Source organism: Cnephaeus nilssonii (assembly GCF_951640355.1).
Source record: "Cnephaeus nilssonii genome assembly, chromosome: 22".
Classification (NCBI taxonomy): domain Eukaryota; kingdom Metazoa; phylum Chordata; class Mammalia; order Chiroptera; family Vespertilionidae; genus Cnephaeus; species Cnephaeus nilssonii.
In genome coordinates, this window is record NC_137093.1 from 24,425,840 (window position 1) to 24,442,855 (window position 17,016).

Consider the following 17,016-nt stretch of genomic DNA (forward strand, 5'->3'; position numbering starts at 1 on the left):
GTTATAATTTTTGCTTATACAGTCATGTATTTTAATGAAATGAATGGAAAGTCAGTCTTATTTACCATTTATGATCCTGTTTATTTCTTTGTAAGTATCTGTTTTCATTTGGTATCCTCTGTCTCCTGCCTAATGATCTTCTTTTAACATTTCTTGTACATCTGCTAAAAATGAATTTTTTAGTTTTTTGTTTGATGTAAATTTTTCTTTATTTCACCTTAACTCTTAAGGGATATTTTTTACTGGATAAGGTATTTTGGATTTTTTTTTCTTTTATTCTTTTAGAACTTTAATATGTTGTTCCATTGTTTCTTCTGGCCTTTGTTGTTTCTGATGAGAAGTCAGCAGACATTTCGAATCATTCATTATTCCCTTGTATGTAATGTGGGTTTTTTGTTGTTGGTTTGGTTTGGTTTGGTTTTGCCTCGCCTCTGGCTGCCTTCAAGATTTTTTTCCTTTAATTTTGGTTTTTATCAATTTTATCCTTCATTATGGCTGTGCCTAGGCATATTTTCCTTCATGTTTATCTTTCTTGTTGTTTGCTGAGGTTTATGACTTTAGCGATATTGAATCAGTTTGGGGCCATCCTTCGTTTTTTCAGGGTTTTGTTTGTTGTTTTTTTTTTGCATTTTCTCTCCTACTAGGAATCAGTTACATATATATTATATACTTCATGTTGTCCCCCAAGTGCCTGAGGCTCTGTTCACTTTTTAAAATATATTTTTCTAAGTATTGTCAAATTTTTATTGATGTTGCTTCAAGTTTCATATATTATTTTATTCTCTTCAAATTGCAGTTAACCCATCCAGTGAAGCTTTTATTTCAGACATTGTAATTTTCAAATTTAAAGTGTCCATTTATATCTTTTATATTGTTTCAATTTCTCTACTGAGTTTATCTTTTTATTCCTTGCAAGTATATTCTCCTTAATGTCCTTGAACATAGTAGTAATAGCTGCTTAAATTCCTTGTATGTAAACTCTAACATCTGGAGTCCTCTCAGGGTCAGCTTCCATTGAATGTCTCAGTGTGGTCCACACCTTCTTAAAGTACCTTTGGATTGTATCTTAGTTATTGTGAGTGATGTATTGTAAAGACTTTGGATTCTGTTGTTTCTCCTAGGTATATTGCTTTTTTATTTTCCTTTTTAAAAAATCAGGCCATTAGATTGGCTGAACTGGAATTGTAAACTTTTTATGTCCTCCACAGTGGATAGCAGTTGAAATTTTTGTTTGGTCCTTTTAGCCTTATCTGGACTACTTAGAATCTGCTCTTTACATATGTACTTTATGGGTTAACCAGAGATTGGGGCAGTGTTTATAAACAATTTGGGGATGCTCCTTGTTCTCTTCTTTGTAGTATTTTCCTCCTCACCAGCTGCTACATTTGTTCTGAAATCTTTTCCTCTGAGATGAGAAAGTAAAACTATAGATTTTCTGAGTACTGGCCTCTTGGCCTGCCCAAAGTAGAAAACCAAGAACCTCATCCCAGTGCTCAATCCTCCAGTGCAATATCTTGCTGGTTTTGATGCTTTCCAGTACTTTTAGATAGTTGTGTGGGTTTGTTGTTGTTTTTTGTTTGTTTGTTTGTTTGTTTGTTTGGTGTTTTTAAAAGTATTTTGTCCAGATATTACAGGGGTTATATGTGGAATTATTGTTCTAATATAAGTTACTTGGCCATTATTAGAAGCAACATCTCTGGGCTCTTTTTAATGCATGAGTTTTATCGACACTCATCTGAGGAGAGCAGTCTTACATAGGTCCTCATAAGTCCCTATTTTAAGACATGAATTAGGTGACAGGCTTAAGTAACATTAGCCATGACTTTACCCCAGGCTTTAGCTGTTAGATTTGGAAGTAGAAACCCTTACTTAGAGTTAGGTCAGGTGGAGGTATTCCTCCAAACTGTATGTAATGAGTACACTGCAAACTTATAAGACCAGTAGTTTCAATAAATCTTGTTTCATATTCATATAGAGCCCATTAAGGGAAAGGTCCATTTCATGTTAAAGTATTACGATAAACAGCTTCAGTTCTTGTAAATGATTCAAAAATAATATATAATTTAGAAAAGTGATGAATTTGGGTGTGCCCAAGGAAAAGAAAATTGCCTACGTTATTAGGAAGTTCAAGAGACATAACCATCTGTGACTTGATGGAGGGGGGTGTAACATAAAGATGTATGATGCCATTTGTAAAACTAATTTCTCTTTCCATTTAATCTGTTCTTGCCTAAGTAAATACAGCTAGTAATTAAGATACCATTTTGGTGTGGCTTATAGATGCTGCTGCCTTCATTAAATTTCACACTTGTGAAAAGGAGCTATTAAGAGACAGCCTAAGGTAACACTTTTGAATAGCTAACTTTGTTAAAAATATGTTTCTAAATTTCTTGCAATAAAATGTAATTGCATTTTGTTTTCACTTGCTAGAATCTTCTCACATATTAAGTATTAGAGATAAGACTTGGTGCTAGAGGGAGCATTCTGTTAAATTTAGAGTAGTATAGTGACTTTGGAGTTCCCCTTTCCTTGCCATTCATAATAAATATCATTTTCTGGTTTCTCTAATTTTTCTTACAATTCACTTCTTCTAACATTAAGCAGTGGCAGGAGAGAGATTCTAAAATATATACTATTTTGAAACTGTCAAATTTTGAAATATTTGCCATAAAATTAACGTGGTTAAGAATCTATCAATCATTGAGCCTGATTGCAAAACTAGTACCTTGTTCTAATATTGCAACACTGGAGCATCTTTATGGCACGCCTATAAAATAAAAACAAAACAAAATTGGGCAAGGAAAGAAGAGAAGGGAAAAAAAGCTATATCTTTTATTGTTGATAATACAAAATCATAGCCAATACAAACATGTCCTACCTTATAAAAATTGGTACATAGTAAAATTGTTGCTGTTGTATATGAACAGTGAACTTCTTATATGACATGTCTTTATTATTTCATGTGTTACGATTTTTTTCAGTTGGAATTTTAACTCCTCATTTCTGTGACTAGTCTGTAGTGAGTCTAGTATAAGATGAAAATGTTTTTAGATTAAATGTTAGTATTACCTTTAAGCAGCCGGTATTAACTTATCTAAAGATAGATCTTTATTGAAATATTTTTATTAGTATCGCTTTCATACAGGAGAAACAACTGAGCTCTTCTTTCTCTCTATTAATTAAGTCCATTGCATGTTTTAAAAAGTGATAGTTTTAACATGCTCACTTTTAAAGTTGTTTCTTCAAACAGATATTGATGTAAGCATTCTCTTCTATTTGATTACTTTTAACCTCAAAAGACCATCATTGAAGAAAAGATATCTAGTTCTGACTTTTAGTTTTATTTGGTCCTTTGCTTCTTCCTAGTATTATTAATAGACTATACAGTTAGCACTGGATGAATTTTGTGATGAGAATACTTTTATACAGAACAAGACTAAAACTCTAAACTTGCTTTGAATGCAAATGTAAAATTCTTTTGAATCCAATCATTTTTAATCTAGGTTTGAAATCAAATTACTGTTAAGTTGTACAGTTGAAAGTGTGTTTTCTTCAAATAATACACAAATCTGTACTGTTCATGTGTATACAAACACTGACAACCTTGAAAATATACTGGAAGAGACATTCTCGTTTTCAATAGCAATAGAAAAATACCTAGGAATGAAGTTAATGCAAATGTTTTAAAGTTATAGGAAGACAACTTTATGACTTTCCTAAAATATACAAATAAAGACCTGAACAACACCCTTGATGATAAATATTACTCTACCAACTGGGAATAGAAGGGAACTTCCTCAATGTGATAAAGGGCATCTAAGAAAAATCCACAGCCAGCATCATCCTTAATGTGAAAGACTGAGTGATTTCTCTCTAAGATCATGAGCAAGATAAGAATGCCCCTTTCCCCTCTTCTATTCAACATTGTACTGGAGGTTCTTGTCAGTACAGTTAGGCAAGAAAAAGAAATAAAAGGCATCCAGATTGGAAAGGAAAAGGTAAAACTATCTCTATTTCCAAATGTCATGGTCTTGACTATGGAAAACCCTAAAGAATACACACCAAAAAAAAGAACTAATAAGTTCAACAAGATTGCAGGATGTAAGATTAGTATACAAAAATCAGTTGTATTTCTATTCCTTGCAATGAACAAACCAAAATAATATCGAGAACATAATTCTATTTATAGTAATATCAAAAAGAATAAAATACTTAGGAATAAAGCCCCAAATTAGGGTGTCAGCAAGGCCATGCTCCCTCTGAAACCTCTGGGGGAATTCTTCCTTATAGTTTGCTGGCAATCTTTGGTGTTCCTTGATTTATAGGTGCCTTATCCTACTCCTCCATCCTCACATGGCATTTCCCTGTATCTCTTCATGTCATCTTCCTTCTGTGACACCAGTCATGTTGGATTAGATCCCACCTTGATGACCTCATCTTAACCTTCTTACTTCTGCAAAGATGCTATTTCCAAAAAGGTCACATTCAGAGGTACTGGGGGTTAACGCTTCAATGTTTTTGGTTTTCCTCTTTAAGGAGTCTGGATATTCGTGATTCAAAACTTGGAATGTTTAGAAATATCCTCTTCAAAATGAGAAGTTTTTCTGTTAGGTACTTATAAAAGGTGCCAATTCTATGGGCCATTTTATTGTGTTAAAAACGAAACCTAGAAATAATTCCAAATTTAGATTCTTATTCTTTACCGTTAGGGAATATGGACAGAAATGCATATGTCTATCATTTAGTTATGATAAATCCAACCTTTGGAACCACCACGTGGTGCTTGATTGTGCTAGAGGAGTATTACAGAAAAACAATAGCTTTCATTGTCATTTTTCAGGCATAATTACAGTAATAGAATTGAATAAAATTAGTTGATGAAGATAGGATTAAGGTAATATTGTTTTGATTTGGTTATATTTTATTTTTCCATGTATGCATTTATAAACATAATATGATTCACAAAAAGGAGTAGATTATTAGTTCATAGGGAAATATTATGTCCTTTTCATGATCAGTTGAGTAAAAATTCTCAATTTAAGTAAGATCTACTTTCTGTGAACTGTGGAGACGGTCAGTGAATTCATAGTGCTTCTCACCATTTTCATTTTTTTTAAATGTATATATTTCTTTATTGATTTCAGAGAGGAAGGGAGAGGGAGAGAGAGAAACATCAATGATGAAAGAGAATCATTGATTACCTCCTCCTGCACGCCCCCTACTGGGGATCTAGCCCGAAACCTGGGCATGTGCCCTTGGCAGGAAGCGAATCTGGGACTCTTCAGTCCGCCAGCCACCGCTCTATCCATGAGCCAAACCGGCTAAGGCCAGAGTGCTTCTCAAATTAAGAAATTTAGAACATCCTGGTATTTCCTTAAGTCATGTTGAATGTTCTGATTGGCAAATTATTCTATAATAAAATGCTCTGAAAGAGGGAGTCTAAGCTTATCTGGAAAAAAAGTAGGGAAATATTTGTTTATCTGTTAATCATATTCTAATCCTAATGAGTTAAAAATTTTACTTTCATGATATAATTTTAATGTTTAGCCAAATTTTCAGAAAATGGAAAGTAGAGATACTATTCATTGTCATTTTGCCCTTTAAAAAACTTTTTAATACAAGATTAGCAAGATATTAGAGCTGTGGTAATTAGATTTCTTTCAGGATAATAAACCATTAAAGTTTATGAGTCACATTAACAGAAAGACCTCTCAGTTCCACCATTTCCCTTTATCAATTCATTCTACAATGAACATAAAATCCTCTGCCTGGAGTTCAGAGCACAGCAAGGGAGAGAGGGAAAAGCCAGAACAGAAAATAATAAGTGGGAAATGTTTGGTATCTCTCTCTTTCTCTCTCTCGAGAGTACACTTATTAAAGCTGGAGACAATGAAACAAGGAAGGGCTTAGGATAGAAGAAGCAACAGGAGAGAGCCTAGGTGGGGCTGCTTTGGCTCACTGAGAAGTCACAATAAAGGGGGCTTTGGCGATAGCTTCAGGGGGGTTAGCCTGGGATGGGCTGCTGCTGCCCATTGCTGCCCTGGTTGCCAGTCTCTGTGGGGTCCCTTAGAGTTTAGGAGACGCAAGACTGAACCAGAAGAAGAGCGGGAAGGGAAAGGCACCGGCATGCTTCTAGGAGGAGTGCGCCCAGTAACCTTTTGATCCTGAAGTTTATGACAAACGTCTAGTGCTGAGTGCACTGCTGGGAACAGCAGAACTTGCCTCGGGTGAGCCTTCTCTCAGTGGCTTAGTAACTAGTTTGTGGTCTGAAGGATTCAGGTACTCTGCACATTTCTTTTCTGGACGTCATCCCAGAGCCTTCTTAGTTGTTAAAAAAAAAAAAAAAAAAAGTTAATAGAGCAAAGAGGAAGAGAGCCCTGGCTTTTTGTGTGGGAAGATTCACTTGATCATTCCTTGGTGTCAGGGGTGGTGGGTGGAAGCCTCCTGAAAGAGCAGGGTGTGGGCCACAGGCCAAGACTCTGGGTACAGAGAGTGGATGTCACCTGTCATGGGTATTGACTGAAAGAGTTTCTCAGTGACAAGAGCGCCATACTGCTCTATTCCATCCTACTTAGAGGAGCCCTTGGGAGAAGACTAAGGCAGACGCTGTGTGAATGATCACAGACCACAATGTGATAAAACCCTCCAGTGAATGCACCTCACTTATTTTCTTTCTTTGTCCTCCACATTACTTGATTCTTATTTTCGTTATTATGGATTTTATTCTGTACTTTCATTTAGAACATCTCAAAACCTTTTGGAAGCTGAAGAATATGTATGTATATGTATTTCAGCATGCATTATCTTAACAAGAATATCCAAATTGATAAACATATCCAAATGGGTTTTTAATGATTTGTGGAAAGCATTTTGCAAATCTTAATGCATGTGGGTTTTCTTTCAAAAGAATTCTTTGATTATAGATTTTCAAAGAAAAAAAAGCCATTGTTTGCAACTTATTCTTCAAAAAGTGCCAAATGCTCTTTTGTGGCCAGGAAGATGTATCAAAAACATATCCTTCTATAGAAACGTCAACATCCTTCTGTGAATTGTAAAAGTTTGAAAAGTCCCATAAGTAATTCTATATGTGTTGGGATCTAAATAGGAATGGGGGTTGGGAATTGGGATGATCTCAGAAAGCAATCTGGCATCTATTCAATCAGTTGTGAAGTCGTTGGCATTTTTAGAACCCTGCACAAATAAGCACTTTTACTGATTTTTTTAAAAAGATTAAAATTAACTTAAAAACTTAAAAAGCCAAAGTGAGCAGCAACAAGCATTTATTTGATATCATAAAAAATTGTAATCCAGGGGCATAGATTAAGGCAGAAACCCAAATTATGTCCCAATTTGGCAAGGGGTTTTTATGAGAAAGGGAAGGGAAGTAATTAATAGAAGGAAGCGATTTTTATAGGTGTTAGCTAATAAGCTATTTTTTAGCTATATATGGTGGTGCTGATTCTAAGGAATGTCCTTAAATTTCAGTCCTCTTAGTCAGGATGTCTGCAAACAGTTGTTTGGAATATAGTGTTAGTTTGGCCCATTCCAAAGGTTATTTTGCCTAGTTCAAACATTCCAAAGGCTCACAAGAATCAAGGCCTGCAAGGTATTTTTACCTTCATTTTGAAATGGCTTCATTTATATGTTTTCTCATTAAAATCCAAGTCAGCATTCTTTAGCCCACATAGCCAACCTAAATGAATTTTTTATTTTTCAAACAGTTGGTTTTGCCCAAAGGCTAAGAAAGAAACACCTCTACCCTATTACCTCTGACAGGAAACTTTAAACCCTTATCCTATACCTCATCTGCTATGTGTGCATGACTCCCAATTAAAAATATAATTTTTTTGTTGGTTAGTTAATTTTTTTGCTGAATATGTGTAGCTCTTTGCAACTATGTGGCAAATAGCCTATTATTGTTGCTCATCAATGCTGGTTGATAGCCTTCTTACGCAGTCTTTCAAGATGTATTAAAGCTTTATCAGTTATTCAGATCTGGATGAATTATCAGTTTGGTCAGATTCCAGATGAAATTGATAGGTTTTGCTATACTGTCAAAGTTAGTCAAATGTTTTGGAAATTGTCAATGCAGTAAAAGTTTATCTGATACTAGAGGCCCGGTGCATGAAATTCGTGCACAGGTAGGGTCCCTAGACCTGGCTGACGATCAGGGCCGATCTGCAGGGCAACCGGTGGGGCAATCAGGGGGCCCCCCACTGGCACTCCCCTTGGCTGGCCTGGGGCCTGCGGGCTGGGGCAGCTCCTGCGTTGAGCGGCTGCCCTCTGGTGGTCAGTGTGCCTCATAGTGACCGGTTGTTCTGCCGTTTGGTCGATTTGCATATTAGGCTTTTATTATATAGGATTGCCTGCATAGAGTTTCCTTATGAGTACATTTTTCAGAAAACATGTTTTAGCAATATTTTTATTTTAACCAATTTGGATGGAATTTTTTCCAACTTAGATACTTAACATTTTTCAGTAAAAACGTTTCAGACATAAAGGAAAGGAAATAACATAATGAAAATTCATGTCTACCATCTATCCTAGGAAATAAAACATTACAAAGACAGTTGAAACTGCTGGTATATTCTTCCTACATTGTATTCTTTCCTCTTACTTGCCCTGTAAATTTGCTGTTATAATTCCCATGCATATCTGTAATAGATTATTTTTACTCATCATTGTTGATGAGGTTTATCCATGTTGCTATGTATAGCTCTAGTTCATTCTTTTTTCATCACTATACATTTCATTATTCTCTTCTTGGTGGGTATTTAAGTTGATTTTAACATTTTGCTGTAATAATACCATATGCACATTCCAATAGGTCTCTTCTTGTACACATGTATGTGTTTTTCTAGAATATGTATTTATGAGTTAAATTGCTGAGTCACAAGGAATAAACATCTTACATAGTTGTTCTCAAATTACTTGCCAAAATGTTTATACAGTTCACAGACCAGTGGTGTTGTAGAATGTCTTTCAGTTTGAGTTTGATGTTTCCTCATGATTAGATTCAGGTTGTACATCTTTGGCAGGAATATCACAAAAGTAAATGCTGTGATCTTCTCTGTGTAACCAATAAGGACCTTCATTATAAAATGGCACACGATTCCAATTTGTCCTATTTCTAATTATGTTTATTTTGGTCGTTTTGTTAAAATGATGTTTGCCAGGCTTCTCTAGGTTTTTCTCTTTGTAATAGGTAAATATTTTGTGGAGAGGTACTTTGAAACAATGTAAATATTCTATTTTCCACATCACTTCCAGCCACCTTGGAATAACAGGGTCCAGACTTCCCCTAAGCTCTTAAACAAAAATGAAAATCTGACAGAATATGGGAAACAGTAGTTTTGAGACATTGGATGCTAAGCAGTGCTAGATATTGATCTCTCAAATGAGGTGAGCCCCATGATTGCCCCAACTTATTGCAAGATCTCACCACAGTGAAGGGGAACTCATACAAGCTCAATGGTCTCTGTGAGTTGAGGTTGAGGATTTGGGGAGGTCAACGTGACTAGAATTCACAGGACAGAGTCCTAGAGAGGAGAGAGCTACATAGAACTCTGGAGATCTACCAAGAGTTCTCAAGTCTTGAGCACATTGGTGAGGAAACTACCTGAGACGGGGTAGAAGCACCACAATGAGCAGGCAGAACAATGTGTGGAGCTCACATGTATGAGAATAGGTCATGTTTTCACCAGCCAGAGTGGAGAAACTTCATGGTAATACAGGCATTGAATAGATTCTCAGAATGCAGTCACCTCAGTGGTAGAGCTGAATTAGCCTTGGACTGTAGGCTGCTTAGGTCCAAACCTAACAAAGCTTAAAAGCAAGCCCCGAAAGGATCAGATGTTTCCAAGTAACCATGTCCCAGAACAAAGCACAAAAATGTTTAAAGGAATACCCTCCCCTTAAAAGTCCCACACCCTACAATGTAAAAGTTACAGTGTCCAGCAGTAGCTACCAGGGATGCAAAGTAGGAAAATAATAACCTTTACTGAGGAGAAAATTCTTCCAAAACTGATAAGGCACAGATGATAGGATTAAAGAAATGAGGACACTAAGACAGCAAGTATAAGTATACTTAATATTTTCTGGAAGATAAGGAGAGCATGAACATGATAAAGAGTAACATGGAGCCTGGGCCAGCTTAGCTCAGTGGATAGAGCATCCGCCTGTGGAATGAAGGGTCCTGGGTCCAATTAAGGGCACGTACCCAGGTTGCAGGCTCCATCCCCAGAAGGGGGTATGCAAGAGGCAGCCAATCAATGATTCTCTCTCATCATTGATGTTTCTATCTCTCTTTCCCTCTACCTTCCTTCTGAAATCAATAAAAATATATATCTTTAAAAAAGTAACATGGAAAACCTTTAAAATTTTTTCCACAGATCGAAACTATCTTGTTCCTCATCGAACTTTGTCTATTCATTTTTTGAAATATCAGTATGGATTTATGATTTCCTTATTTATTCAATGCAGTATAATTTGTTTCTAGCATTATTTATTTTGATATTGAAATTATACCTGATCTGGCCAGTGGTAGCCCCTTTAAGTTGTCATCTGTGCACTTTTGACATGTCCCAATCATTCTTTGTGCACTTTTTAAGGTTCTACTACACAAAATGTTCCACCCCTGGAGTCAGCTATTTTCCAAGGAGCCCTGGTTTCTTTTAATGGAGACTAGTATTTAGAAGCCAAAATCTGAGTGTTAGGTGTTGCTGCTGCCAGGCTCTCCCAATCAGAGGTAGGGAATAAATCTGTATGTCTATCAGTCAGTGGACCCATCAATTGGTAAATGTAAGCCATGAGTTTACATCAATACTTCCAATTCTAATCCAATACTATTTGGGTTCGTTCTACCTTTCTATATTTGCAACTCCATTTCCAACAATGAGAAACCTTACTCGCATTATCCTTAATATTAACCTCTGTCCTGGATGGACATTCACCCCCCCCCCCCCCCGCCACTCAGGCCCAGAACACCACGTGGGGCCACTGTCCCCACTCCAGGTGGTGGTCCTCCTCAGCCAGCCTGTGCTCTGACATCCGGCACTTCCTTCCGCACCCCTCTAGGAGGCTCTCCTCCCTGAGGGAACTGTTATCTCCCTGGGCCACTGTGTTCCTCCCCCTTGTTTGATACCTGCCTTGCTCAGAACCACCTCAGGCTTTTGTTCTGAATGTTTTGGGAGGGCCAAGAGGGGAAGAGAGTTTAAGATGCTTTTTGATATGCAGAGGTGAATTTCCTTTCTGATTTATGATTTTTTTGTGTCTTACTTAAGAAATATTTTCTTTGAAATTATAAAAATATCTATACTAATAAAAGGGTAATATGCAAATTGGTTTGGACACCCTCACAGTAACAACCGAACAGCAGGCTGCATGGGGCGACCAGGCCAGTAGGTGGGTTAGTGAGGGACGACCAAACGACTGAATAGCAGGCTGAGTGGGGCGACCAGGCCAGCAGGGGGGGTTAGTGAGGGATGACCAAATGACAGAACAGCAGGCTGCGCAGGGCGACCAGGCCGGCGGGGGCGGGGTGGGGGGGGGGGGGAGTTGGGGACAACCAGGCCGGCAGAAGGGGGCAGTGAGGGGCGACCAGGTCGACAGAGGGGGAACAGTGAAGGGCAACCAGGCCGGCAGAGGGGGGCAGTGAGGGGCGACCAGGTCGGCAGAGGGGGGCAGTGAGGGGCGACCAGGCTGGCAGGCAGAGGCAGTTGGGGAGATCAGGCAGGCAGGCAGGTGAGCATTTAGGAGCCAGCACTCCCGGATTGTGAGAGGGATATCTGACTGTCGGTAGTTGGACATACTCCGAGGGGTCCCAGATTGGAGAGGGTGCAGGCTGGGCTGAGGGGAACCGTCCCCCCTCCCCCCCGTGCATGAATTTTGTGCACCGGGCCTCTAGTTCTTCTATAAAACTTATAAAAGTTATTTTCACATTTAAGGCTTTAATTCACCTGAAATTGATTTTTGTATATGGGTAGAAGTAGGGATCCAGTTTATTTATTTTTTGATGGGTATATATTATGAAATGGGTTATAGCAGTATTATTAACTAGTTCATATTTTGATATATGAACTATTGATCTGTTAACTAAGAAACTGATCTGCAGTTTTCACTTCTATAATATCAAGATTCCATATCATGAGTCTAATTCTGAGCTTTCTCTTTCATTTCTGTACTAATCATTACCACACTATCTTATTAACCATTATTTTTCATTCAGCCAGAGTCTTGTCAGGAAAACAAACCTCTTTTAAGTATTTCAAGCAAGAGCAGATTTAGTCTGGAGAATTGGGTGTTTACAAAAGCAGTAGCAGGCCTAGAGGGATAAAGGTTCAGGAAGTGACTGCTACTTCTCATATTTGCCACTAACTTTCAGGAAATCAGGAAGGTGCAGAAACTACAGAAAATCTCTGGAAATAATCAGTTGTCACCAATAGTTAGGCTGGTTGATGTACAGAAAACACCCAAAGGATGCTGCAAAATCTCACATCTATCTGCTGAAGTCCATCAGGTATTTGCCAATCCTTGACAAAGGTGCAAAAGTGTACTTCTGCCTTCATTATATGAGTGTCTTTCATTGAGAATCTAACCAGAAATCTGCTGGCAGGATCGGGGGAAGTGTAGCTCCTGACATCCAGCCCTGTGAGTAGAGGAGGGCAGGGAAGGGGCATGAGAGCATGAATTGCCTAAGGCATCCTGCACAGATTCTTATTAATTAGTCTCATTATCTGGCAGAACAGTACTCTCCCTCCCTGTACATGCCCTTCTCCCCTGCTCATATTGTCATGGCTATTCTGAGTCCATTGCATTGCCATGTGAACTTTAAGATGATCTTGTTAAATGTTATGAAAAACTCAGAATTTTAATTGAACTTACACCTAGTTTTCAGATTGATTTTGGGTTCATTGACCCAGGGGAAGGAAGGCCCCAACTGGCAGCTGGAAGGCCCCAATCAGCCCTTATTGCCGGCCAGGCTTAGGGGCCCTACCCATGCACAAATTTCATGCACCGGGCCTCTAGTATACAAATATCTTTCTTTATTCATTTGCTGTCATTTGTGTCCTCTGTTTACCTGACTCTGTAGCCTTCCTCCCTGCTCCAGTTCTAACTTCTTTTATACCATAGATTCAGCCATTAAATCAAAAGGGAAAAAAGTCTCATTTAAGTTATCCCAAGTGGCCAGTAACTGAACATGGAACTGTAGAGTGGCCTGAAACTTGTCTACATCAGGGACTTCCTTGGTTTCTCTCAAGGGGCCTTTGCATCTGTTCTTTTCACCTTTCTCTACTGCTGGCTTCCTCTGCTCACTCACAGTTTCTGCACCTCTGTAGTGCTGATTGCACATACCCAATGCTCGTCCCACTGACCTCAGTTTTCATCGTTACCTTTTGGCTTTCACTTCAGCTGCAAAGAACTGATCTAGTCAGGATTCCCTGGGTTGGGTTCAGGAGAAAAGGAATATGATTGCAGGGACTTTTCCTAAAGGTCTGACCCCCCACAGGGTTTGTTGCCCTTCTCTGGCCTAATCAGCTGTAGCCAGGAGAGTAGGTTCTTCCACATAAAACACCACTGCTTCTGTGTGCTGTCTCATCCCTCAGGCCTGGGCCGAGGCAATTCTTGGGGGGGGGGGGGGGGGGCATATTAATTGGCATTCTCCCTCTTCAAGCTGTGTGAATAGTGTGTAATATAGGAGAGAATGATATCTCATTAAGGGAAGTGCATCAGCTTTTATGGACTTTTTAACACCTACTTTAACTTTCTGCTTATTTATCTTTTATTGGGAATATGTTATATATCACAACAAACCCTCAGCTAATATTTATGGAATGAATGACTTTTGAAATAAATAAGAACTACTTCTTTTTGTATTTTTGGCTCAAAAGAAAACAGCTGCACTTCAGAAAGCTCTGTATCTTCTATAATAATAAAAGCATAATATGCTAATTAGACCGGACATCCTTCCGGGGCTGCTGCTGCGAGGGCCAGGGCGGCAGCTAGGGCTACTGCCTCGGCCCTTGGAGCCCCTTGCACAAATTTCGTGCATCGGGCCTCTAGTAACTCGATAAAAAAACAAAACAGACTTTGGCCAAATGCTGCTGGGCAGATTAGAAATCAAATTCATTTACCTGCATTTACCGGTCCCAATTATTTAGAAGGGTAAACTCTGAGTTCTGTTGGGATCTAAAGTTATTTAAGAATTTTAAAACTTTTTATTTAATATAAGTATATTGAGAATATTGATATTTTTAAGAATGTTATTGTTCCCTAGAGCCCAAATGCACAATTACTATACGTTTAACAAATATTTTGAGATTGGATGTAAATTCATTTGAGAGACAAACTGTTTTTTTAATGCCTACATGTCCTTTAATGTATTTGGACCCAGATGTTTTGGCCTCATTTGCTGGAGTGGATACAGCATTAGCCTGTCAGTTTCCTGCTGTTTGCCATTATTTAGTGTTATTAGAGGCTGTAAGCATGCATACTCTGGGAAAGTTGAAGAAAGGCTTTAAATTGAGAAAAGTACCAAGTTGTGATCCCTGTCCAGAAATTCTGAGATTAAAAACAAAGTGACTATAAATAAAACATTAGAATATTAACACTAAAAAGCAGCTGTAGTAGCTCAGAGCAGTCCTGCTTATATGTCTTTTGTATTAGCTATCAGTTGAGGTCCTCAAGCACATAACCAAATCTTCATTAAGGGCCATTCTCTCCTTCCAGGGAAGCATCTAACACAACATGTATTCCACAATTGGCTATGCAAATTCTTTAGCAGTAATAGAGAACATAAATTGTGTTTCCTAAGGTAATAGGGACTGCACTGTTGTGCTCATAAATTCTTGCAAAGCTCTGTGCTAACCTTGCATCCTTAGATTTGCTCTATGGATTATTGTACTACAGTCGATTTCTACTTTAACAGTAATACAGGATATAGTTCTTCTATTGTTTCTTAAGAAATGGTAGAACTGCTTGGAATTTCCTTTACATTGATATACATATTTCATTGTGCTTGTAATAGGAGTATAATAGATTTGCTTCTTGTGTAGTTACAGTGTAAACCATAGAATTCAACCACTCCAGTTCTCAGGGAAGTAACGTTCTCCATAATTTAACACTTACTAGTTTTCCATATATAAATGTGTTTATAGATGCCCCTTAGGGCCAGAGCTCCGCCCAGTAACTAACACTAGATCCACATTCAATCTGTGTTTTCTTAGTTTTAAAAATACAGGGATTGAAGGGCCAATATTTTTTTTTTAGGATTTTTGTCTAGGTTAATAAATGAAATGGGCCTATTTTTTTTTACATTATTAATCTTAGAATTAAGAAAAATATCATGAAATGATTTGAATTTTTTTTATTTTCTTAAACAATTTTAAAAGATAGAGATTAGCTGATCTTGTAAGTTTGGTGAAATACATGTAAAACCATGTGGGCCTGTAATTTTGGAGAGTTGGATAATGGGCAAGGAATTGTGATTACCATTTCAGTTTTATGGGCTTTGGTTTCTTTACGTTTTCTTTCTTCCACCAGAACTTTTAATAATTTTATCCTAAAAGTTTATATAATCGAATTTATTTCTGTATAGTTGCTAATGATACTTTTCATTTATACTTTTTAATGTTGTTCTTACCCCCACACCCGCCCTGCATCTGTCTCAGTTACCCCGCACTTAACCAACCCAGCCCCTGTCTCAGTTGGCAGAGCCCGGGCTGGGCTGCCGTATTTAGTCACATCACGGTGACTAAATACACGCGGAGGCTGGGAACATGGGCGAGTACCCGTGTGTCCCATCTATGCCACTAAAATCCCCCACCTCGACTTCTTTACCCTGATACAAGCAAAATGCTTTTATTTCTGGGGTCCATATCTGACCCTTAGTCAGAGGGCCATGACTTTGAGGAAAGCCCTGGGCATTGGGGTCACAGCTCTGTGCTGTGGATAGTGAGATGGGCAATGATATGCCCTGTTAATGTGGGCTCCCGGTGTGTAGGGGAGGAACCTGGGCCATCCCATGCAACATGCAGTTCAGGGAGGGCTGCCTGTTGGGGGAGAGAGGACAGGGAGTCAGGGCTCTTGGGGCTCTCTAGGCCACTTATTCATTTTCCAATTGATTATGAAATAGCTTATATCTGTGAACAAGTTGAGTAATATGTAGTTACTTATAGAACACTCATGATTCTAATACCATAGCTTCCCTCCCTGAAATGTACCACTCTCCTTCAGCTGAGATCCAGCATTCCCTGCATTTCTAAATACCTCAACAATGTTTGTATGCCAACACCATATTAGGTCTTATTTTGCATTTTTGCATATATGGGCATAATATTTTCTTCTTTTTTAATCTTTGCTGCATCTTTAGCTACCCCCCCTCCCCCCCCTCTCTCTCGCTCTTTCACACACACACACACACACACACACACAATCAACCTTCCCAACAATTAGTGCATTTTGTCTTTTTGGCAAACCTTGCCCTTGTTGATCTTCTATATTGTCTTCTTGTTTAATTTCTGACAATTCTTATTCCCTTTCTTCTTTTCTCTCTGGTTTGCTGTTTTGCTACCTTCTTGGATTGGTCACCAGCTCAGTGGTTATTACTAGTTCCTAACGTACACCATGCACTAGCATCATAGTGTTAGGTCTGATCATTAGGTCACTGAAGGAGGAACACACGAGGCCAGAATGGTGAGGGATCACGAATTTATTCTATCATCCGCACACAGGGTGGCTAAGCCTAGATGGCTCCAGCACCCAGTGACAGGAGTCAGCGCTTTTAAAGGACTTTTGGTGGGCTTTTTCTGGGTGGAGACTTCTTTATGCATACCGGAGTGGAGATAATGGAATGTGGTCGCAGCAAAGAGAATGTCCATAGTGAAATGACCTGAAAAGCCAGTTCCCGGGAGAAGGGTATTGATTCAATTGCTCAATCAAACCCAACCCATAGCACTGCTGCTCAGGATGGGCCGTCCTTGGCTGGGGCTCATACAGTTATGTATTTTGAATATTATT

General features: G+C 38.5%; 1 long non-coding RNA gene across 9 annotated transcripts in view; it reads left to right on the forward strand.

The window, feature by feature from the left end:
* Window positions 1–17,016, forward strand: part of LOC307094425 — a 59,088-nt gene that overhangs the window by 6,347 nt on the left and 35,725 nt on the right. The window lies entirely within an intron of this gene.